Source organism: Tursiops truncatus, chromosome 3, assembly GCF_011762595.2.
Source record: "Tursiops truncatus isolate mTurTru1 chromosome 3, mTurTru1.mat.Y, whole genome shotgun sequence".
Taxonomy (NCBI): Eukaryota; Metazoa; Chordata; class Mammalia; order Artiodactyla; family Delphinidae; genus Tursiops; species Tursiops truncatus.
Genome location: NC_047036.1, coordinates 136,292,678 through 136,317,397, shown reverse-complemented (window position 1 = coordinate 136,317,397; position 24,720 = coordinate 136,292,678). Strand labels below are relative to the sequence as shown.

Here is a 24,720-nt window from a genome sequence, read left to right as displayed (position 1 = left end):
TAGGAAGGTTATGATTTATCATCATCCATTAGGCCCTGTGGAGCTTTACAGGATGAATCCCAACTACACTCAGAATCCAACCACACTTCTGGAAAGAGGACACTTAATGACTCAAGATACATTAAGTACAGCTATTTCACAGCTGGCGCCCAATAAGGGGCTCCATTTCATTCAGTCAGTCAACGAATATTAACTATGCACCTAACATATGCCCAGTACTGTTTTAGAAACTGCAGATAACACAACGGGCAAGAAAGACTCATTTATCCTTAGAGCTGGCTTCCCTCCCTGTTAACTCACACTCACTACTGGCCAAACACACCAACAATGTGGCACCTGCGGATCAATACTTGAGGTGGCCTGAACTGGATGTCATCCTACAATTTTCTGAAGGTACTTGGGGGAGCCAACTTGTCAATAGCCAACGCTGCACCTTCAGTGTTAATACTCCCTGTACAAAGGATGGGCCCATGGAAATCACTGATGAGTGAGGGTGTACGGCACATGAGCCCCTCAGGAAGTCACTCAGTCAAGAAGGGGCTTCAGGCCTTACCTAACTGAAAGTATGTAGACCTCTGGAAAGAATTCTCTCTCCTGCTAATCAATGCCTAAAACCATATCCTTACCCAGAGCTGGGCAAGGGAAAAGGGAGACAGGACATCGAGTTGTTGTTTTTAATACACACTCCTAAGGTTTTGTTCTGCTGTCCCAGAATTCTGCCTCTGCAGTTCTGGCCTAGGCTCCAGGCAGATCTATAAAAGAACCCATGGGTGATTCTGATGAATCTAGAAAACACTGTCTTCAAGTTTCATATAGATACAGGCCTCACCAGTGTCAAAATACAAGGTAGAGATTATGAAACCCATGTGACTGGGAATCACCCAGCTCAAGCGCTAGTCCTGATTTTGTCTTTAATCAGCTGTGTGACCTCAGACAAGCCACTGCAGCTTTCTGGGCCCCAGTTTCATTAGAGACACAATGAGGGGAGAAGGAGTAGATGATTTCCAAAGTGTCTTAAAGAGCTCAGGTTATGGAGTTATTTCTTTTACATGTGCAGGCCAGTTTCAAACACTAATTGATTAAGACTTGGTATAAATAATCACTGTTAAATAGTTCTTACAGGAAAGTAATGCATATTTAAAACACACTCGTGCCACATCAGTCCATTACATATTTAATTGTCTTCGGGATCCATAATTAAGCTTCTGCGGCATTCGGTGTGGAATTTTTGTAAACTCCCCAGTAGCAGAGTCATCCTTGTACCATTTGTCACCCTGCCTTCTGTCTTCCTGCCCCTTGCCCCATCCTTTGGATGTCCCCTCAGCTGTGGTAGTTAGTCATTATGTGACTTAAGTGGAAGCTACTGGGTTTCTCTAACAATATGTAAATTCCCTCTTCTCATTAGAGGATCCAGAATTGTGACTTTTTACAGACCTTTAACAGACTGATTGGATTAATATTCATGCTGATTGCCTGCCTCTCTATACCCCACTCACTCACACCATCATGCAAATCCTCTGTGCTGCTGGCTAAAGCCATTGGCCAAGCAACTTATCAGATGACAAACATCAAGATTTTTGTGTCTATTGCTTCTCCATACAGATAATCTCCTTTGAGATAATAATGAATGAGACCAAACTCGGACTTTCTTGCCCATTCAGCATACTTATCTTGTCTTCACCCCTACCTCCAGCCTAGTTATAGGTCAAAATCAGCAAGAGTAATTTCCCAGGAATTCTTCACCAAGCCGGTGTTCATCTTTGGGATGGGGCTTATAGTTCACTACCCACCTAGAATCATAGCATATTAGAGCAATAGATCTCAAAACTCTAATGGGATAAGAATTCCACAGGGGCGTGGCAGTTGTTTTCCAGTCTGTTCGCAGCCCCACACTCCCCAAAGCAAGTCATAAGTCCAGCCCACTCAAGAGATGGAGGGATAGACTCCACCTATTAAAAAGGAGCAGTCCCATTAAAATCCTACTAACGAAGTCCTCACCCTCAGCACATCCCTTGTTCCTTTTACTCCCCCTCCTCCTCACACCATTATTACCATGACAGACTATAGGCAAAATGGTCCCCATTAATCCCTTCTATTTATTCCCCTTGGCAATGTGACTATAAAGCTCCTCCTGGACTTCCCTGGAGGCACAGTGGCTAAGAATCTGCCTGCCAATGCAGGGGATACGTGTTCAAGCCCTGGTCCAGGAAGATCCCACATGCCGTGGAGCAACTAAGCCCATGCGCCACAACTACTGAGCCTGCGCTCTAGAGCCCACGAGCCACAACTACTGAGCCCGCGTGCCACAACTACTGAATCCCACGTGCCTAGAGCCCGTGCTCTGCAATAAAAGAAGCCACAGCAATGAGAAACCCACGCACGGCAACGAGGAGTAGCCCCCGCTCGCCACACTAGAGAAAGCCCGCGCACAGCAACGGAGACCCAATGCAGCCAAAAATAAATAAATAAATTTGTTAAAAGAAAAAAAAGCTCCTCCCATCAACAGGTGAAATCTGTTTCTCCATCTCTTGGGTCTGCGCCGGCTTTATGACTTGCTTAAGCCAGTAAATAGTAGCAAAAGCAATATGCCAGTTCCGATTTTAGACCTAAAGACCTTGCATGCTTCCTTTTGGAATCTCACTAAGCTTCTGCGTGAATGAGCCTGAGCTAGCCTGCTGGAGGATGAGAGACCTCACGGAGAAGCAAGTTCCCCAGCCAGCAATCAGTCAGACCACAGAACCAGAGCCACCTAGCTGGCCTGACACCCACCACAGATACATGAGGGACATCAGCCAAGATCAGAAGAGCAATCCAGTTGTCCACTAGACTGGGGAGCAATAACAAACAATTGTTCCTTTACGCTACTAGTTTTAGGGTGTTCTATAACTCCACAACAGATAATTCATGTAATAATTGTTTCCTTTCATTAAATCTCTCTTCCATTGCTGTTTCTCTGACTGGATCATGAATGATAAAGGAAACTTACTAAAAATGCAAAAGCCCAATTGAAGCACCCCAAGCAATTTTGATATACGTGGCCTCAGAACATTCTTTGCCAAACACAGCTTTCAAGGGGCTGTGGAAATTATCTTGTCTAAACTCTCACCTCTCAAGCAGTTTATAGATAGGATCACCTTTAGGCAAAACCTCAGTCTGATCAAATATTTGGTAACCAATTCCAATGTCCAAGAAACATCACAGCACTGTCAGGGATCTTTTCTTTTCCTAGCTTCATTCCCTCAAGCTGCAGTTTTTGTCTCTTTCCTTGTATTTCTAACTTAGAAGAAAAGAAAAAAACTGGCTGGCAGATATCCTCTACAAGTAAAACATTTTTTACCCCCTAGGTTAAACAGCTGCAGCCAAATTCTTTAAATTTTCATTCTGGCTGCTTGGAATTAAAAAAGAAAAATGTAATTAGTTCCTGATGTACAACATAATGATTTGATATTTCTATATATTACAAAGTGATCACCACAGTGAGTCTAGTTACCATCTGTCACCATACAAAGATATTACATTATTATTGACTATATTTCCCTTGCTGTACCCTTCATCTCTGTGACTCATTTATTTTGTAACTGGAAGTTTGCACTTCTTAATCTCCCTCACTTGCTTCACTCATCCCTCCACCCCGCTCCACTCTGGCAACCACCTGTTTGTACTCTGTATCTATGAGTCTTTTTCTGTTTTGTTTGTTCATTTGTTTTGTTTTCTTGGATTCCACATATAAGTGAAATCACATGGTATATGTCTTTCTCTGGCTGATTTATTTCATTTAGCATAATACCCTCTAGGTCCATCCATGTTGTTGCAAATGGCAAGATTTCATTGTTTGTTTTTTTTGTTTGTCTGTTTGTTTTTGCAGTAGCGGGCCTCTCACTGTTGTGGCCTCTCCCGTTGCGGAGCACTGGCTCCGGACGCACAGGCTCAGCAGCCATGGCTCACGGGCCCAGCCACTCCGCGGCATGTGGGATCTTCCCGGACCGGGGCACGGACCCGTGTCCCCTGCATCGGCAGGCGAACTCTCAACCACTGCGCCACCAGGGAAGCCCGATTTCATTGTTTTTTAATGGTTGAATAATATTCCATTGTGTGTGTATATCACATCTTCTTTATGTCCATTCACCTATTAATGGACACTTAGGTTGCTTCCATATCTTGGTTATTGCAAATAATACTGCAATGAACATAGGAGTACATATATCTTTTTGAATTAGTGTTTGTTTTCTTCAGAAAAATACTCAGAAGTGGAACTGCTGGATCGTATGGCAGTTCTATTTTTAATGTTTTGAGGGAACTCCGTACCGTTTTCTATAGCAGCTGTGCCAATTTACATTCCTACTAACGTGCACAAGGGTTCTCTTTTTTCTACATCCTCTCCAACACTTGTTATTTGTTGTCTTTCTCTTTTTAATTGAACTATAGTTGATTTACACTATTGTGTTAGTTCCAGGTATACAGCAAAGTGACTCAGTCATACATATATATTCTTTTTTAGAGTCTTCAATTATATGTTATTACAATATTTTGAATATAGTTCCCTGTGCTATACAGTAAATCCTTGTTTTTTTAATATATAGTGGTGTGTACCTGTTAATCCCATACTCCTAATTTATCCCTCCCCCCGCCTTCCCCTTTAGTAACTATAAGTTTGTTTTCTATGTCTGTGAGCCTGCTTCTGTTTTGTAAATAAGTTTATTTGTATTATTTTTAGATTCCACATATAAGTGATATCATATAATATTTGCCTTTCTCTGTCTGACTTCACTTAGTATGATAATCTTTAGGTCCATCCATGTTGCTTCAAATTGCATTATTTCGTTCTTTTTTATGGCTGAGTAATATTCCATTGTATGTATGTGTATATATTGATGTATATTATGCCATATCTTTATCCATTCATGGACACTTAAGTTGCTTGCATGTCTTGGCTACTGTAAATAGTGCTGCTATGAACACTGGGGTGCATGTATGTTTTTAGAGTTTTCATCTTTCTGGACATATGCCCAGGAGTGGGATTGCCGGATCATACGGTAAACTCTAGTTTTTAAGCAACCACCTTACTATTTTCTATAGTGCATGCAACAATTTACACTCCCACCAACAGTGTAGGAGGGTTCCCTTTTCACCACACCCTCTCCAGCATTTATTATTTGTAGACCTTTTGATGAAGGCCAGTCTCACCAGTATGAGGTGATAACTTATTGTACTTTTGATTTGCATTTTTCTAATAATTACCAATGTTGAGCATCTTTTCATGTACTTGTTGGCCATCTGTATGTCTTTGGAGAAATGTCTATTTAGGTCTTCTTTCTACCCATTTTTTGATTGGGTTGTTGCAGTTTTTTGGTTTTTTTGTTTGTTTGTTTGTTTTTTGGTATTGAATCGTATGAGCTGTTTGTATATTTTAAAAATTAAGCCCTTTTTGGTCACAACATTTGCAAATATTTTCTCCCAGTCCATAGGTTATATTTTCATTTTGCTTATGGTTTTCTTTGCTGTGCAAATCTTTTAAGTTTGATTAGGTCTCATTTGTTTGTTTTTGCTCTTATCTCTCTTGCCTTGGGAGATGATTTAAGAAAATATTATTCAATTTATATGCAAGAATGTTTCACCTATGTTCTCTTCTAGGAGTCTCAACATAATAAAGGTCATATATGGCAAGCCCATAGCTAACACCATAGTCAGTGGTAAAAAGCTGAAAGCCTTTCCTCTAAGATCAAAAACAAGACAAGACTGTCCACTCTTAGCACTCCTATTCAACATATCACTGCAAGTCCTAGACTTGCAATTAGGCAAGATAAAGAAAAGTTATTCAAATCAGAAAGGAAGAAGTAAAATCTTCTCTACTTGCAGAAGACCTATCATATACAGAAAACCCTAAAGTCTCAAAAAAAAAAAAAAACACCTGTTAGAACGAAAACAAACTCAGTAAAAATATACAAAAATCAACTGCATTCCTATACAATAATAGTGAACTATCCAGAAAGAGAAATTAAGAAAATAAAGTCATTTAAAATAGCACCCAAAAGAATACTTAGGAATAAATTTAAGCAAGGAGGTGAACGATGTATACATTGGAAACTATAGGACATTGGTGAAAGAAATTGAAGACACAAATGGAAAGATATTTTATGGTCATGGATTTGAGGAATACTGTTAAAATGTCCATACTACCCAATGCAATGCAATCTCTATCAAAATTCCAATGGCATTTTTCACAGATATAGAACAAACAATCCTAAAATGTGTATGCAACCACAAAAAATCTTAAATAGCCAAAGCAATATTGAGAAAGAGCAAAGCTGGAGGTATAACACTTCCTGGTTTCAAACAATATTATGAAGTTATAGTAATCAAACAGTATGGTATTGGCATTAAAATAAAGACATAGATCAACAGAACAGAATTTAGAGCCCTGAAACAAATCCACACATATATTGCCAATTAATTTACAACAAAGGAACCATTAATATACAATGGAGAAAGGATAGTATCTTCAATAAATGGTGCTGGGAAACTGGAAAGCCACATGCAAAAAAATGAAACCAGACCCCTATCTTAATCCATTTTGAATTGATTTTTGTGTATGGTGTGAAGATTTAGATTTGAAATGACAAGACTCCTAGAAAAAAAAAAAAAGACATAGGAGGTAAGCTCCTTGACATCAGTCTTGGCAATGATTTTTTGGATTTGACAGCAAAAGCAAAAACAACAGTAGCAAAAACAAACAAGTGGGACTACATCAGATTAAAAGCTTCTGCACAGCAAAGGAAACCATCAACAAAATGAAAAGGCAACCTACTGAATGAGAGAAAATATTTTCAAACCACCTATGTGATAAGGGTTTAATATCCAAAATATATAAAGAACCCATACAATTCAAAAACAAACAATATAATTTTAAAAGGTGCACAGGAACTGAATTGACATTTTTCCAAAGGAGACATACAGATGGCCAACAGGTACATGAAAAGGTGCTCAACATCACTAATCATCAGGAAAACGCAAATCAAAACCATATGAGGTATCACCTCACACCTATTAGAATGGCTACCATGAAAAAGAAAAGAGACAACAAGTTTTGGGGAGGATGTGGAGAAAAGGGAACCCTTGTGCACTGTTGATCAGAATGTAAATTGGTGGTACCACTATGGAAAACAGTATGGAGGCTCCTCAAAAAATTAAACAGAACTACCACATAATCCAGCAATCCTTCTTCTGGGTATATATCCAAAGGAAATGAAAATAGGATCTGGAAGAGCTATTTGCACTCCCATATTCATTGCAGCATTATTCACAATAGCCAAGATATCAAAACAACCTAAGTGTTAGTCAACAGATGAATGGATAAAGATGTAGCATATATGTATATACACAATGGAATATTATTCAGCCATGAGAAAGGACATCTTGCCCATTGTGACAACATGCATGAAACTTGAGGTCATAAAGCTAAGTAAAATAAGTCAGACAGAGAAAGACAAATACTACTATGATATCACATATTTGGAATCAAAAAACCTAATTCATAGAAACTGACTAGAACTGTGGTTACCAATGTCTGGGGGGAAGGGGGAGATGTTGGTCAAAAAATACAGACTTCCAGTCATAAGATGAAAAAGTTCTGGGGATCTAGTGTACAGCATAGTGCTTATAGTTAATAATACTGCATGATATAAAGTTATTCATTATATATATGAAAGTTGCTAAAAGTTGCTAAAAGACTAGATCTTAAATGTTCTCACCACAAAAATAAGTATTCTGTGATGTGATGGAGGTGTTAGTTAATGCTATGGTAGTTGCCATTTTGCAATATATAAGTGTATCAAATCAACACATTGTACATCTTAAATAGGTCAATTATATCTCAATAAAACTGGAAAAAATCTAAAACTCAACAAATGACTTGGAAATTAGAAAGGTTTGACCAATGATATGCACCACAACTTACATTATTTGCCAAGCAGTTTTAAAATATAGATAGATGGGCTTCCCTGGTGGCGCAGTGGTTGAGAGTCCGCCTGCCGATGCAGGGGACATGGGTTCGTGCCCCAGTCCGGGAAGATCCCACATGCCGCGGAGTGGCTGGGCCCATGAGCCATGGCTGCTGAGCCTGCACATCCGGAGCCTGTGCTCCGCAACGGGAGAGGCCGCAACAGTGAGAGGCCCACGTACTGCAAAAAAAAAAAAATATATATATATATATATATAGATAGATAGATAGATAGTATATAAACTAAAAGGGCTTTTCAAATTAGTTTATTTTATATGTTGATTTTCATTACCAAACAAGTTATTAACTACTTTGAGCATGACCTCTGCCTGCTACGTGCCAGGATCATTATACTCTTATTTACTCCTGTTAGACTATAACTGGTCCCATGGCCCACTCAGAAGGCAGGAATGCCTTCCCTTCTATCATAAGATCAGCATCCTGGCACATAAGAAGTGTCTGTAAATTCCTGAATCACAAACTCATACAGCTGGAATGGACTTTAAAGATTATAGCCAAATTTCACTTTACACCTGAAAAAAACTGAGATCTGGGCAGGGGAACTGACTTGCACAACAGCAAACAGCTATGCTAGAACCCAGACCTCCTGACCCTCATCTAGGAGGTACACTGTAGCTTAAGGGTTAGGAACTTATGCCAAGATATGGGTTCAAATGTCAGTTTGGGGGACTTCTCTGGTGGTGCAGTGGTTAAGAATCCACCTGCCAATGCAGGGGACACGGGTCTGAGCCCTGGTCAAGGAAAATCCCACATACCGCAGAGCAACCAAGCCCATGAGCCACAACTACTGAGCCTGCACTCTAGAGCCTGCAAGCCACAACTACTGAAGCCCGTGCGCCTAGAGCCGTGCTCCACAAAAAGAGAAGCCACCGCAATGAGAAGCCTACACACTGCAGCGAAGAGTAGCCCTGGCTCGCCGCAACTAGAGAAAGCCCGAACGCACCAACAAAGACCCAACACAGCCAAAACTTAAATTAATTTTTTAAAAAATTAAAGATATTTCTTTTAAAAAGTCAGTTTTAATTTCTCAGCCCTTCAGACAGAGAAAGACAAATATCATACGATATCACTTATATGTGGAATCTAATTTAAAATGATACAAATGAACTTATTTAAAAACAGAAACAGACCCACAGACTTAGAAAACACACTTATGGTTACCAAAGGGAAAACGTGGGTGGGAGGGGAAAATTAGGAGGTTGGGATTAACATATACACACTACTATATATAAAATAGATAATCAACACGAACCTACTGCATAGCACAGGGAACTAGACTCGATACTCTGTAATAACCTATATGAGAAAAGAATCTGATAAAGAAGGGATACGTGTATATGTATCACTGAATCACTTTGCTGTACACCTGAAACCAGCATGACGTTGTAAGTCAACTATACTCCAATATAAAAAACCATTTTAAAAAATAATAATTTCCCAGCCCCTGCAAAATTTAGACACTCCTACTTCCTAAGGCTGTAAGAGTCAACACACCTATGCATGTATGTGCTCTCATTATCATCATTATGGTTTTGACACTACCCCAGGGAAGACTCTTATTTTTTCATCTTAATCCAAATATCCCTCTACTCAGATGCCCTCTCCCACAGTCACAAAAGGAACATGAAAGGGCCGGAAGTGGGAAATGGAACACAATGACAACTGATTCTCATATGAGTAACAAAGCTTGTCTGGAAACACCAAGGAATACAAACGGCATGACTTGAATGCCTCCTGGCTCCAATGCCAGCGTGGCCCTGGGGCAGCATCATAGTTGCTAAATTACTTGCAAAATTGTGCTAGGGAAAGCAGGCCAGTGCTCAGATGAGCAGCTCACAGCAGCCTGCGCTGGGCCCTGAAAAAGCCTGCTGTTGCATCAGCAATATCTTGAACTCTCACTATTGGCCCAGGGAGCACTTTTCAGTGAGAGCCTTGTAGACAGACATCAGAACTCACCACTAGCGAAAACCAACAACAAAATTAGGAAAGAAAAAAAAAAAAAAAACCTGCAGGGTTGGTAAACCCCCCACCAACGGAAAAAAATTCATGGTTGGAAAGGTGAAAATGCCTAGAAAATAAGATTAGGAGAAAATTAGCATAACTCAAATGAAACTAGGTCTTCTAGCTCTTGCTTCTCCATGTGGGGTCATATTCAAAATAAACACATACTGGACCCCAAAAGTCTCAAGAAGCAGCGAAGACTTTAGGGAAGGTATCTTGAAGCACAAACGGGAAATTGCGCCCCGCGCTACAGAACAAGATTGAATTTCCTAAAACTCCTCCCAGGTGATTCACAAGCACACCTCCTTCTCCTCAAAGGTGCCCTGTGCACTGCTGTCCTTCTCCTCCTTCAGAGTTTCTCAGCAGCATCCCATCCAGGGTCCTTTCTCCCTGGTGGCTTGGGTCCCTTCCTCCTGCAAAGCTGCCCACCTCCTGGCACTTTCTTCTGTCTGCTGCCCCAGCCAGCACTGCAGAAGCAGGCCGCTGAGCAGCAATCTCCTCCCCCTTAGCAGGCAGGAATGGGAGACCAAATATTTATACTTTACTGCATTCTCTTCTAAGAAACCATTTTGAGTAACATTAAGTACATTTTGCAGGCGACAGTACAGTTATAAAGGTCGCCAACCCAAGCGCTGAAGAAGAAAAAAAAAATCGAACTATTCTGTGAAACACTTTCTTCTACTACTCAAAACAGATCATTTCTGTTTGGGAATCTATTGGGGCAGATTCTTCTATAGGTTTTCTATTCAACAGACTGCTCTGTTCTTTTCTAAGGCTTTAAAGGAGCCCCTGTTGGCTTGAAATTTAATCTCTTTTTTGTTTTCAGTCACCCTTGTTTCATCTTCTCAAGCTTTAGCCAAATGCTTGGGAACCATATGACCATTACACAAACCTCACCATTTTTAAAGAGCTTATTTTCCTAGGCCTAGATTTCTGTGAATAACTGAGAGGATGAAACCTAAACAAATCTCTCTTAAGTCAAGCCACACACACGCACATTACTTCTCCTGGAACAGCAAGCCATTCTGTCAGGTTCTCATTTTAAAGAGCCTACACTGAATTATACCATGTAAACATATTATGGGTATTTTTGTGTACAAATAAAGAACTATGTTATGTCCAAACCACAATGTTTCCAGATTATGACATTTTTCAACAGACACAGCAGGTGCCCAGTGCCCTAAAACGTCTAAGGGCAGAAAATCTTTGCCTCATCCCTGAGCTGCATTTCCTCTTGCAGCAAAGGCGGTTGTGCTGTAGAAGAAACGCCACGAGCCCTGGAGTCACAGAACCCAATTTCAAGCCATGACCCTGACTCGTATAGGCTCTGGGACCCTGGCCAAATGCTAATGAAAGATGAAATCTGCTATCTCCTAGTAATTAAATATAACTACATATTCCTTACAGCTTCTTTCATCGACAGAGGGAGTTTCTCCAGGCTTAGGATCTGTGCTGGTCTTGAGACTTGCTTTGACAAATAGAATATGGTGGAAGCAACAGCCTTGCAGCTTCTGTCTCCACCATCTTGGAATGCTTCCCTGAGACCACCATGTAAGGAAGCTAATCTAGTCTATGCAGGAGGGGAAGCAACGTGGGGAGAAGCAAGGCATCATAGCCCACATCTAACATCAACTGCCAAATATACCACTGAGGCTCTCTTGGACCCTCAACCCAATGGACCCTCCAGCATTTTGAGTCTGGGCAAAACCAGCAGAGAAGCCACCCTGCCAACCTACAGAAGAATGAAGAAGGAGTCATTGTTACAAATGAACTTATCTATGAAACAGAAACAGATTCACACACATAGAGAACAGATTTGTGGTTGCCAAAGGGGAGGGGGTTGACGGAGGGACAGATTAGAAGTTTGGAATTAGCAGATGCAAACTATTATATATAAAATGGATAAACAACAAGATCCTACTGTATAGCATAGGGAACTATATTCAATATCTTGTTATAAAACAAAAAGTGGGGCTTCCCTGGTGGCGCAGTGGTTGAGAATCTGCCTGCTAATGCAGGGGACACGGGTTCGAGCCCTGGTCTGGGAGGATCCCACATGCCGTGGAGCAACTAGGCCCGTGAGCCACAACTACTGAGCCGGCGCGTCTGGAGCCTGTGCTCCGCAACAAGAGAGGCCGCGATAGTCAGAGGCCCGCGCACCGTGATGAAGAGTGGCCCCCGCTTGCCACAACTAGAGAAAGCCCTCGCACAGAAACGAAGATGCAACACAGCAAAAATAAATAAATTAATTTAAAAAAAAAAAAAAAGTGAAAGAATATGAAAAAGAATACATATATACGTATAACTGGATCACTTGGCTGTACACCAGAAACTAACAGAACATTGTAAATCAACTATACTTCAATAAAATTAAATTGAAAAAAGGAGTTGTTGAGAGATTGATTCAAGATGGCGGAGTAGAAGGACATGCTCTCACTCCCTCTTTTGAGAACACCAGAATCAAAACTAACTGCTGAACAATCATCGACGGGAAGACACTGGAACTCACCAAAAAAGATATCCCACGTGCAAAGACAAAGGAGAAACCACAATGAGATGGAAGGAGGGGTGCTATCACAATAAAATCAAATCCCATAACTGCTGGGTGGGTGACTCACAAACTGGAGAACACTTATACCACAGAACTCCACCCACTGGAGTGAAGGTTCTGACCCACACGTCATGCTTCCCAACTTGGGGGTGTGGCAACAGGAGGAGGAATTCCTAGAGAATCAGACTTTGAAAGCTAGCAGAATTTGATTGGAGGACTTCAGCAGGACTGGGGGAAACAGAGACTCCACTCTTGGAGGGCACACACAAACTAGTGTGTGCATCGGGACCAAAGGAAGGAGCAGTGACTCCACAGGAGAGTGAACCAGACCTACCTGCTAGTGTTGGAGGGTCTCCTGCAGAGGCGGGGGCAGCTGTGGCTCACCAAGGGACACGGACACTGGCAGCAGAAGTTCTGGGAAGTACTCCTTGGCGTGAGCCCTCCCAGAGTCCGCCATTAGTCCCACCAAAGAGCCCGGATAGGCTCCAGTGCTGGGTCACCTCAGGCCAAACAACCAAAAGGGAGGGAACCCAGCCCCACCCAGCAGCAGACAAGTGGATTAAACTTTTACTGACCTCTGTCCACCAGAGCAACAGCCAGCTCTACCCACCACCAGTCCCTCCCATCAGGAAACTTCCACAAGCCTCTTAGATAGCCTCATCCACCAGAGGGCAGACAGCAGAAGCAAGAAGAACTACAATCCTGAAGCCTGTGGAACAAAAACCACATTCACAGAAATATAGGCAAGATGAAAAGGCAGAGGGCTATGTACTAGAGGAAGGAACAAGATAAAACCCCAGAAAAACAACTAAATGACATGGAGATAGGCAATCTTCCAGAAAACAAATTCAAAATAATGATAGTGAAGATGATCCAGGACTTCGGAAAAAGAATGGAGGCAAAATTCAAGAAGATGCAAGACATGTTTAACAAAGACCTAGAAGAATTAAAGAACAAACAAACAGAGATGAACAATACAATAACTAAAGTGAAAAATAAACTAGAAGGAATCACTAGCAGAATAACTGAGGCAGAAGAACGGAAAAGTGACCTGGAAGACAGAATGGTGGAATTCACTGCCGCTGAACAGAATAAAGAAAAAAGAATGAAAAGAAATGAAGACAGCCTAAGAGACCTCTGAAACAACACTAAATGCAACAACATTCAATTATAGGGGTCCCAGAAGGAGAAGAGAAAGGCCCTGAGAAAATATTTGAAGAGATTATAGTCGAAAACTTCCCTAACATGGGAAAGGAAATAGCCACCCAACTCCAGAAAGCACACAGAGTCCCAGGCAGGATAAACCCAAGGAGAAACATACTGAGACACATAGTAATCAACTTTACAAAGATTAAAGACAAAAAAAAAATTATTGAAAGCACCAAAGGAAAAAAGACAAATAACATAGAAGGGAACTCCCATAAGGTTAACAGCTCCTTTCTCAGCAGAAACTCTACAAGCCAGAAGAGAGTGGCATGATATACTTAAAGTGATGAAAGGGAAGAAACTACAACCAAGATTACTCTACCCAACAAGGATCTCATTCAGACTCGATAGAAAAATCAAAAGCTTTACAGACAAGCAAAAGGTAAGAGAATTCAGCACCACCAAACCAGCTCCACAACAAATGCTAAAGGAACTTCTCTAACTGGGAAACACAAGAGAAGACAAGGACCTACAAAAACAAACTGCCAAAAATTAAGAAAATGGTAATAAGAACATACATATTAATAATTACCTTAAACATGAATGGATTAAACGCTCCAACCAAAACACAGGCTTGCTGAATGGATACAAAAACAAGACCCATATATATGCTGTCTAAAAGAGACCCAATTCAGACCTAGGGACACATACAGACTGAAAGTGAGGGGATGGAGAAAGATATTCCATGCAAATGGAAATCAAAAGAAAGCTGCAGTAGCAATACTCATATCAGATAAAATAGACTTTAAAGAATATTATAAGAGACAAGGAAGGACACTATGTAATGATCAAGGGATCAATCCAAGAAGAAGACATAACAATTATAAATATATATGCACGCAACATAGGAGCACTGCAATACATAACACAACTACTAACAGCTCTAAAAGAGGAAATCGACTACTCAATAATAGTGGGGGACTTTAACACCTCACCTACACCAATGGACAGATCATCCAGACAGAAAATTAATAAAGAAACACAAGCTTTAAATGTCACAATAGACGAGATAGATTTAATTGATATTTATAGGACATTCCATCCAAAAACAGCAGATTATGCTTTCTTCTCAAGTGTGCAAGGAACATTCTCCGGGATAGATCACATCTTGGGTCACAAATCAAGCCTCAGTAAATTTAAGAAAACTGAAATCATATCTAGCATCTTTTCTGACCACAACGCCATGAGATTAGAAATCAATTACAGGGGAAAAAAAGTAAAAAACAAAAACACATAGAGACTAAACAATACATTACTAAATATCCAAGCGATCACTGAAGAAATCAAAGAGGAAATCAAAAAATACCTACAGACAAATGAAAATGAAAACATGACGATCCAAAACCCAGGGGATGCAGCAAAACACTTCTAAGAGGGAAGTTTATAGCTATGCAAGCCTACCTCAAGAAACAAGAAAAATCTCAAATAAACAATCTAACGTTACGCCTAAAGGAACTAGGGAAAGAAGAACAAACAAAACCCAAACTTAGCAGAAGGAAAGAAATCATAAAAATCAGAGCAGAAATAAATGAAACAGAAACAACAAAAACAATAGCAAACATCAATGAAACTAAAAGCTGGTTCTTTGAGAAGATAAACGAAATTGATAAACCATTAGCCAGGCCCATCAAGAGGGAGAGGAAGAGGACCCAAACCAATAAAATTAAAAATGAAAAAGGAGAACTTACACCAGACACTGCAGAAATACAAAGCATCCTAAGAGACTACTACAAGCAACTCTATGCCAACAAAATGGACAACCTGGAAGAAATGGACAAATTCTTAAAAAGGTATAACCTTCCAAGACTGAACCAGGAAGAAATAGAAAATATGAACAGACCACTCACAAGTAATGAAATTGAAACTGTGATTGAAAATCTTCCAACAAACAAAAGTACAGGACCAGATGGCTTCACAGGTGAATTCCATCAAACATTTAGAGAAGAGATAACACCTATCCTTCTCAAACTCTTCCAAAAAATTGCAGAGGAAGGAACACTCCCAAACTCATTCTATGAGGCCACCATCACCCTGATACCAAAACCAGACAAAGATATTACAAAAAAAGAAAATTACAAACCAATATCACTGATGAATATAGATGCAAAAATCCTCAACAAAATACTAGGAAACAGAATCCAACAACACATTAAAAGGGTCATACACCATGATCAAGTGGAATTTATCCCAGGGATGCAAGGACTCTTCAGTATACACAAATCAATCAATGTGATACACCACATTAACATATTGAAGAATAAAAACCATATGCTCATCTCAATAGATGCAGAATAAGCTTCTGACAAAATTCAACACCCATTTATGATAAAAACTCTCCACAAAGTGGGAACAGAGGGAACCTACCTCAACATAATAAAGGCCATATATGACAAACCCACAGCAAACATCATTCTCACTGGTGAAAAACTGAAAGCATTTCCTCTAAGATCAGGAACAAGACAATTCCACTATTATTCAACATAGTTTTGGAAGTCCTAGCCACAGCAATCAGAGAAGAAAAAGAAATAAAAGGAATACAAATTGGAAAAGAAGAAGTAAAACTGCCACTGTTTGCAGATGACACGATACTATACATAAAGAATCCTAAAAATGCCACAAGAAAACTACTAGAGCTAATCAATGAATTTGGTAAAGTGGCAGGATACAAAATTAATGCACAGAGGGCTTCCCTGGTGGGGCAGTGGTTGCGAGTCCGCCTGCCGATGCAGGGGACACGGGTTCGTGCCTTGGTCCGGGAGGATCCCACATGCCACGGAGCGGCTGGGCCCGTGAGCCATGACTGCTGAGCCTGCATGTCTGGAGCCTGTGCTCCGCAAGGGGAGAGGCCACTGCAGTGAGAGGCCCACGTACAGCAAAAAAAAAAAAAAAAAAAAAAAAAGAAAAATTAATGCACAGAAATCTCTTGCATTCCTATACACTAATGATGAAAAATCTGAAAGAGAAATTAAGGAAACACTCCCCTTTACCATTGCAACAAAAATAATAAAATAACTAGGAATAAACGTACTTAGGAAGACAGAAGACCTGCATGCAGAAAACTATAATACACTGATGAAAGAAATTAAAGATGATACCAACAGATGCAGAGTTATACCATGTTCCTGGATTGGAAGAATCAATATTGTGAAAATGACTATACTACCCAAAGCAATCTACAGATTCAATGCAATCCCCATCAAATTACCAATGGCATTTTTTACGGAACTAGGACAAAAAATCTTAAAATTTGTATGGAGACACAAAAGACCCCGAATAGCCAAAGCAGTCTTGAGGGAAAAAAATGGAGCTGGAGGAATCAGACTCCCTGACTTCAGACTATACTAGAAACCTACAGTAATGAAGACAATATGGTACTGGCACAAAAACAGAAACATAGATCAATGGAACAGAATAGAAAACCCAGAGATAAACCCACGCACCTATGGTCAACTAATCTATGACAAACGAGGCAAGGATATAAAATGGAGAAAAGACAGTCTCTTCAGTAAGTGGTGCTGGAAAAACTGGACAGCTACATGTCAAAGAATGAAATTAGAACACTCCCTACCACCATACACAGAAATAACTCAAAATGGATTAGAGAACTAAATGTAAGACCGGTCACTATCAAACTCTTAGAGGAAAACATAGGAAGAACACTCTTTGACATAAATCAGAGCAAGATCTTTTTTGATCCACCTCCTAGAGTAATGAAAATAAAAACAAAAATAAACAAATGGGGGCTTCCCTGGTGGCACAGTGGTTAAGAGTCCGCCTGCCGATGCAGGGGACGCAGGTTCGTGCCCCAGTCCGGGAAGATCCCACATGCCATGGAGCGCCTAGGCCTGTGAGCCATGGCCACTGAGCCTGCATGTCCGGAGCCTGTGCTCTGCAACAGGAGAGGCCACAACAGTGAGAAGCCCGTGTACCGCAAAAAAATAAAAAGTAAAAAAATAAAATAATGGGACCTAATGAAACTTAAAAGCTTTTGCACAGCAAAGGAAACCATAAACAAGACCAAAAGACAACCCTCAGAATGGGAGAAAATACTTGCAAATGAATCATCAGACAAAAGATTAATCTCCAAAATATATAAACAGCTCATGCAGGTCAATATCAGAAAAACAAACAACCCAATCCAAAAATGGGCAAAAGACCTAAAGAGACATTTCTCCAAAGAAGATATACAGATTGCCAACAAACACATGAAAGGATGCTCAACATCACTAATCATTAGAGAAATGCAAATGAAAACTACAATGAGGTATCACCACATACCAGTCAGAATGGTCATCATCAAAAAATCTACAAGCAATAAATGCTGGAGACAGTGTGAAGAAAGGGGAAACCTCTTGCACTGTTGGTGGGAATGTAAATTGGTACAGCCACTATGGAGAACAGTATGGAGGTTCCTTAAAAAACTAAAAATAGAACTACCATATGACCCAGCAATCCCACTACTGGGTATATACCCAGAGAAAACCATAATTCAAAAAAACACATGCACCCTAATGTTCACTGCAGCACTATTTACAATAGCCAGGTCATGGAAGCAACCTAAATGCCCATCGACAGACGAATGGATAAAGAAGATGTGGTACATATATACAATGGAATATTACTCAGCCATAAAAAAGGAACGAAATTGGGTCATTTGTAGAGACATAATGGACCTAGAGACTGTCATACAGAGTGAAGTAAGTCAGAAAGAGAAAAACAAATATCGTATATTAACGCATGTATGTGGAACCTAGAAAATGGTACAGATGAACCGGTTTGCAGGATAGAAGTTGAGACACAGATGTAGAGGACAAACGTATGGACACCAAGGGGGAAAAGCGGTGGGGGTGGGGGTGTGATGAATTGGGAGCTTGGGATTGACATGTATACACTGATGTGTATTAAATGGATGACCAATAAGAAAAAATAAATAAATAAAAGATAAACATACAGAAAAAGAAAGGAGTCGCTGTTGCTTTCAGCTACTAATCTTTGCGGTGGTCTGTTACATAGCAAAGACTGCATCCCTATTTCCTCATTCAAATGGGACAATAGGGCTTCCCTAGTGGCGCAGTGGTTGAGAGTCCGCCTGCCGATGCAGGGGACATGGGTTCGTGCTCCGGTCCAGGAAGATCCCACATGCCGCGGAGCAGCTGGGCCCGTGAGCCATGGCCACTGAGCCTGCGCGTCCGGAGCCTGTGCTCCGCAGCGGGAGAGGCCATGGCAGTGAGAGGCCCGCGTACCGCAAAAAAAAAAAAAGAAAAAAAGGGACAATAATGCCTATCCAACTACTCATCTGTTTATTCAAGAGAGTTGATGGCTTACTACATAATATCTATAGATTATATATTCATATATAATTAAGAATCAAATGAGATAATGGCTGTTAATGTACTTGGTAACATTAGTTTTACTATTGTTACTAACACCTCCCTTTCACTGAGCTCCCACATTTTTTAAGCACTTAAAATCCACTTTGTATTTGATCTTCTCAAAGGATCAGACAGCATCATTTTCAGCCCTCTCTGATGGAGCTGACCCCTTAACACCTGCCCTTCTTCTACATACTCTCATTAGCAAAGAAGCCTGCCCTTGGATTAAGGACCTCTGGGACTTTCCTCCTACTGGAGGAAATAAGGAATTCAATCCTTATGGGGAGCCCACAGCCACTGCCATAAAGTGCTAAAGATGCAGGGCCTGCCCATTACCATCCCAATGAGAGCTTTTAAAAAAATTATTTACTAACAATAACAACTAAAATGTATTGAGCACTTACTATGTGCCAGGTACAGTTCTAAGCTTTTTAGTGAACTGTTGTCTGACTCAACAGCACTCTGAGGTAGGTACGATTATTATCCCTATTTGGAGGTAAGGAAGCTTAAGCCCCAGCAATGTTAAATCACTTACCCAAAGGCAGACAGCATGAAGTGGACAAAGATTCAATCCCTGGTAGTCTGAGGCCAAAGCGCCCCCCTTAATCATGGCCCTGGTCTGCTCATTCTCCTACACTATGTTTCACTGTGGCTCCCAGTACTCGTCCAGAACAAAGATTGTGTCTTTTCCAGCTAAGTTCATTGGAGGTGAAGTTCTGTGACCCTAGCTAAGCTATCTCCTTCTCTAGACCTCTGCCTCATGCCAGGTAAATTATGAAGGGTTAGACCAGGTAATGTTGAAAATCCCTTCCAGCCTCGAAAATTAAGATGGTAAATTCTTCCCCAATATCTTGTTTTATTCTGAGTTTTGTTCTCTTTCTTACTAAGGCAACTAAAGAACTTTAGGGGACGAAAATGAAAAGCAGACGCTATAAAAATGTGTTTATTAACTAATGCAGGGAAATGAAACGGCACCAGAGGAGATTCTATTTATAACTGCCTCGAGGATTATGCCATCATCTACAGTATTTGATTTTTAATGCATTCATTCAGAGCTGAGACCCTGTAGGGGTGCTCTTTAAGCCTGACACTGAATGAAATAATTCAATTAAAATAGGCTCAAGGGGTTTCCCTGATGGCGCAGTGGTTAAGAATCCGTCTGCCAAGGCAGAGGACACAGGTTCGAGCCCTGGTCCGGGAAGATCCCACATGCCACAGAGCAACTAAGCCCATGCGCCACAACTACTGAGCCTGTGCTCTAGAGCCCGCGTGCAGCAACTACTGAAGCCCGTGCTCTAGAGCCCATGCTCCGCAACAAGAGAAGCTACCACAACGAGAAGCCTGCACACCACAACGAAGGGTAGCCCCTGTTTGCCGCAACTAGAAAAGCCCACGCGCAGCAACAAAGACCCAACTCAGCCAAAAATAAATAAATAAATAAATTTATTTTAAAATAAATAAATAAATAATAAAATAAAATAGGCTTCAGGCTTCTGCAAGGTATTAACTTCCTGAAGAGAAGATTTAGGACTTGCTCTAGGCGCTTCAGCACCAGCATTGGTGAGACCACAGGAAACTGTATGAAGGGCTCAGTAAGAGGGGTTTCTGGAGACATTGGTGGCGGTGACATTTCTGGGCTGCCTGGAAAGGGGGCTGTCAGAGTAGAAATTGTACCTCAGGGAAAAGAGACTCTGTCCAAAAGTTTCCCAACAGCTCACTGGAGTCTGACAGGCATTTTACCATATTGCTCTGGATGAAACCTATCCTTTCCCAGCAGGAAGTGAAATTTAATAATGATCATTAACATGTACCATTCATTGAGCGCTCTCAGTGAATATCCTCAGTAGAGTATTGACCTAAGCACTTTCCATGCGTTCTTACACAGTCTTCACAACTGTATGACGTTAACGATCATCAAGCCCATTTTAGATGGGCAAACTGAAGTGCTAAGAAGCGCCATGAGCTGCCCAAGTTTACACAGCTAGCAGGCTGCAGACAAACCCTCATCTGTGGTGCCAAAGCCAGTGCTGTTCAGCACTTAAAAGTGCAAGTGGCATCTTATTACAGGACTGTGAACTGCAGAAGTGTGTGCATTCAGAGAAATAAAGACACAGCCCCTTTCCTCAGGTGTATGCAATCTGGTAGGCAAACAAGGCTTATACTCAGAGTAGCTCAAACTAAATTACAAATGACTGAGGTCAAATCTAAACGTGAGAATAGGTTTTCACACAGGCAGGGGAGAGAGAACAAGATCACAGGAAGAGGAGGATATGAAACAGGCAAGCTGAGGACCTAAAATCACCCTTCTCCCTGCCCAAGACAGGCCCAGTAGGCTACATTTTTTTTTTTTTTTTTTTTTTTTTTTTTTTTGGGGTACGCGGGCCTCTCCCTGCTGCGGCCTCTCCCGTTGCGGAGCACAGGCTCCGGACGCGCAGGCTCAGCGGCCATGGCTCATGGGCCCAGCCGCTCTGCGGCATGTGGGATCTTCCCGGACCGGGGCACGAACCCGTGTCCCCTGCAACGGCAGGCGGACTCTCAACCACTGCGCCACCAGGGTTTATTTTTTTTTAATGCTCGTAAGTTTCTGACTCCAACTCCAATGTGCGGCGGGTTCTTTCCCACACCAAGCAATTCTCCAGCACCAGCTGGGTGCCCTACAATTCAACTCACTTCTGATATTACAGAGGTAGCATCAGATCCCAAGGATAAGGGCTCAGCCCCACAAGGCTGCCCCCTGCACCCGCCACCCCTGCTTCAGACGCCAGTCAAAAGCCCAGGTTTTCTGACGGACCAGCGATAATTGGAGGTTCCAACAAACCCCTGCTTAGGTTCGATTAATTTGCTAGGGTGGCTCATAGAACTCAAAGAAACATTTTACTTACCAGATTGCCAGTTTATTATGAAAGGCGATAACTCAGGAACGACCAGCAGGAAGAGATTCATAGGACAAGATGTGGGGAAAGAGCACGGAGCTTCCATGCCCTCTCCAGGTGCAACACTCTCCCGGCTCCTCCATGTTCCCCAACGCGGAAGTTCTCTGAACTCAGTCCTTCCGGGCTTTTATGGCCGCTTCATGACGTAGGCACGACTGATTAAATCATTGGCCATTGGCGATTGAACTCATTCGCCATCCCCTCTCCCCTGCCCCGAGGTCGGGGGTGGAACTGAAACTTATAATCACAGGATGGGCTCTCCTGGCAACCAGCCTCCATCCTCAGGTGTGGTTCAGAAGTTACCATCAACACAACAAAAGACACCTTTAAACGCTCTCATCACAGAAAATTCCAAGGGAAATTTCCAATTTCGCAGGTCTGTGCCAGAAGTGGGGACAAAGGCCAAGTACACATTTATTATAAATCACAATACGACAACTGGGCGTTCCATGGGATTAGGAACCGTGTCTTCCTTATTTGCTCCATACCCCCAGTAGCCAGCACCGACATTTTGTTGGGAGAATGGAAGCGTACCTGAAAGAAGAAAAAGAAAATATACAAAATTAAATAAGCAAAAGAAAAGAAATCTCAGCCCTAAATCTAACCATCCTCTTCTGAAGGAGAAAAAAAAAAAAAAAAAGGAGAGCAAGCAGAGGAATGCAGAGGAAGTGGAGGGGGAGGGTCTGAGAGACTTGTTGGTTCAGGTGCAAGTGATGTCAACAGCTGAAATGACCACCCTGAACGGCTAGCCCTGGATCAGTACTTATGAAACTTGAGTCTGCATGAGGAGCTTGTTAAAATACAGATTGCTGACTCACCCCCAGAGTTTCTGATTCAGTAGACCAGGGAAATTTTGCCTTTCTAACTAATTCCCAGGTGATGCTAATGCTGCCAGTTCAGGGTGCAGCCCTCTGAGAGCCAACAGCATTCAACCTCATCGCACATTAAGATCACCTTGGGGAGCTTATAAAAACACCCAGGCGGTACCCCTGACCAAATCCATCATAATCCCTGGGGGTGGAAACAAGTTATGCCTGTTTTTAAAAAGTAGGACCAGGTCATTGCAATGTGCAGCCAAACCAGAGAGGAAGTAATGTAGGCGCATGTGTGAGCTTGAAGTTCATACACCATAAAATAACAGCTGGGCTTCACTGGTGGCTCAGTGGTTGAGAGTCCGTCTGCCGATGCAGGGGACATGGGTTCGTGTCCCGGTCCGGGAAGATCCCACATGCCGCGGAGCGGCTGGGCCCGTGAGCCGTGGCCGCTGAGCCTGCGCGTCCGGGAGCCTGTGCTCCACAATGGGAGAGGCCACAGCAGTGAGAGGCCCGCGTACCGCAAAAAAAACAGCTAATAACAGCTAAAATTCACTTACCATGAGACAGTCACTCTGCTGAGTACATTACTGCATGACCTCATTTAATCCACACAGGAACCTTCAAGTAAGGACTATTATTCCCATTTTACCAATAAGGAGAGTCAGAGAAATTAAGTAATTTGTCTAGGCCACAAAATGGTAAGTGAAAAGCTAAGAATCCAGTTCAGGGTTTTGTCTGTGCCAAGACTCCTAACCCCTAGGGGTCTTTAGGCCCCTCCCCAAGCCACTTAGTGCTCTGGTCCCTGCCTTAAATCTTCAGTATTTGGTTGCATCCAGATGACAACAATCTGCGCTGTAGTAACTGGAATCCTCTTCATATTTGGGATTAGATAGAAAGAGATCTGTATTCATAGATACATACATGAAAAAAACAAAAGCAAATCACAGAATGGTTGCTTTACTGAATTCAATACTACTTAAAAATCCAGTCACTGTCCTGCTCATATGGCTTATAACCACTTCCAAGTAAAGTTCAACCTCCAAATACGGCATTCAAGGCCCTTCATGATGGAACCCCTGCCTCGGACTCTGCAGCCCCGCATCCCTCCTCCTCTGTTCTCAACAGCCTCTTTTCAGTTCCCCAAATCTAACCATGCCACCATGCCTTTATTCTTGCTCTTCTCTCTCTTTCCTTTCTCTTTATCTGCCTGGAGAACTTCTACCCATCCTCTAAAACTCAGGTCACCTGTCACTTCCTACCCATAATCCTCTCGCGTGCCTCTTCTCTGAGCGATCAAAGCAGCATGTGTATCACATTTTATTCTAGGGTTACTATGTATTATTCTCTACCCCCTTAATCTGTTTGCTGAATTTCCAAAGGGACCTTTTTAAGAGAATCCTGGCTCTGCTCTGAGAATGTGACTTTCCCCGAAGATCCCTCGAGTAAGAACTATACTCTCTCCCACCCACGAGGCTTGGAGATGGAGCGTTTGTCCTCTCTTCCAGACCATTGTCCTTCCTTCCTCTGTAAAATCCCTGCAGCTCTGAATCTCATGTTATCAGATGACACCACTACCCACCCCTCCTTGTTACCGTCCTGCTCCCAGCATCACCCCTTTTATTCCTTGAATATTTAGCTCCTGGCTCACTGTCCCTCTCTCCAATACAAATCTGTCTTAATTACTGATGATTCCAATATCTACATTGTTGACCCTTCCAATACGCTGTTCACTCGATTTCTTGATTTTCTCACCTCTGATGAGCTTGGTCTCTATCCCACTTCACCCATCACCCCCATGGTCTCACCCCAGATACTAAACCATGTC

At 41.8% G+C, this 24,720-nt stretch overlaps 1 long non-coding RNA gene across 1 annotated transcript in view; it reads right to left on the bottom strand.

The window, feature by feature from the left end:
• LOC109551720 (uncharacterized) overlaps positions 1-24,720 on the bottom strand; it is a 150,453-nt gene that overhangs the window by 61,282 nt on the left and 64,451 nt on the right. The window contains exons 4-5 of the long non-coding RNA XR_012330938.1: positions 22,030-22,614; positions 7,955-8,177 (exon numbers count right to left, since the gene is read on the bottom strand). This is a non-coding gene — a long non-coding RNA (uncharacterized lncRNA). The remainder of the gene's footprint in view (positions 1-7,954; positions 8,178-22,029; positions 22,615-24,720) is intronic.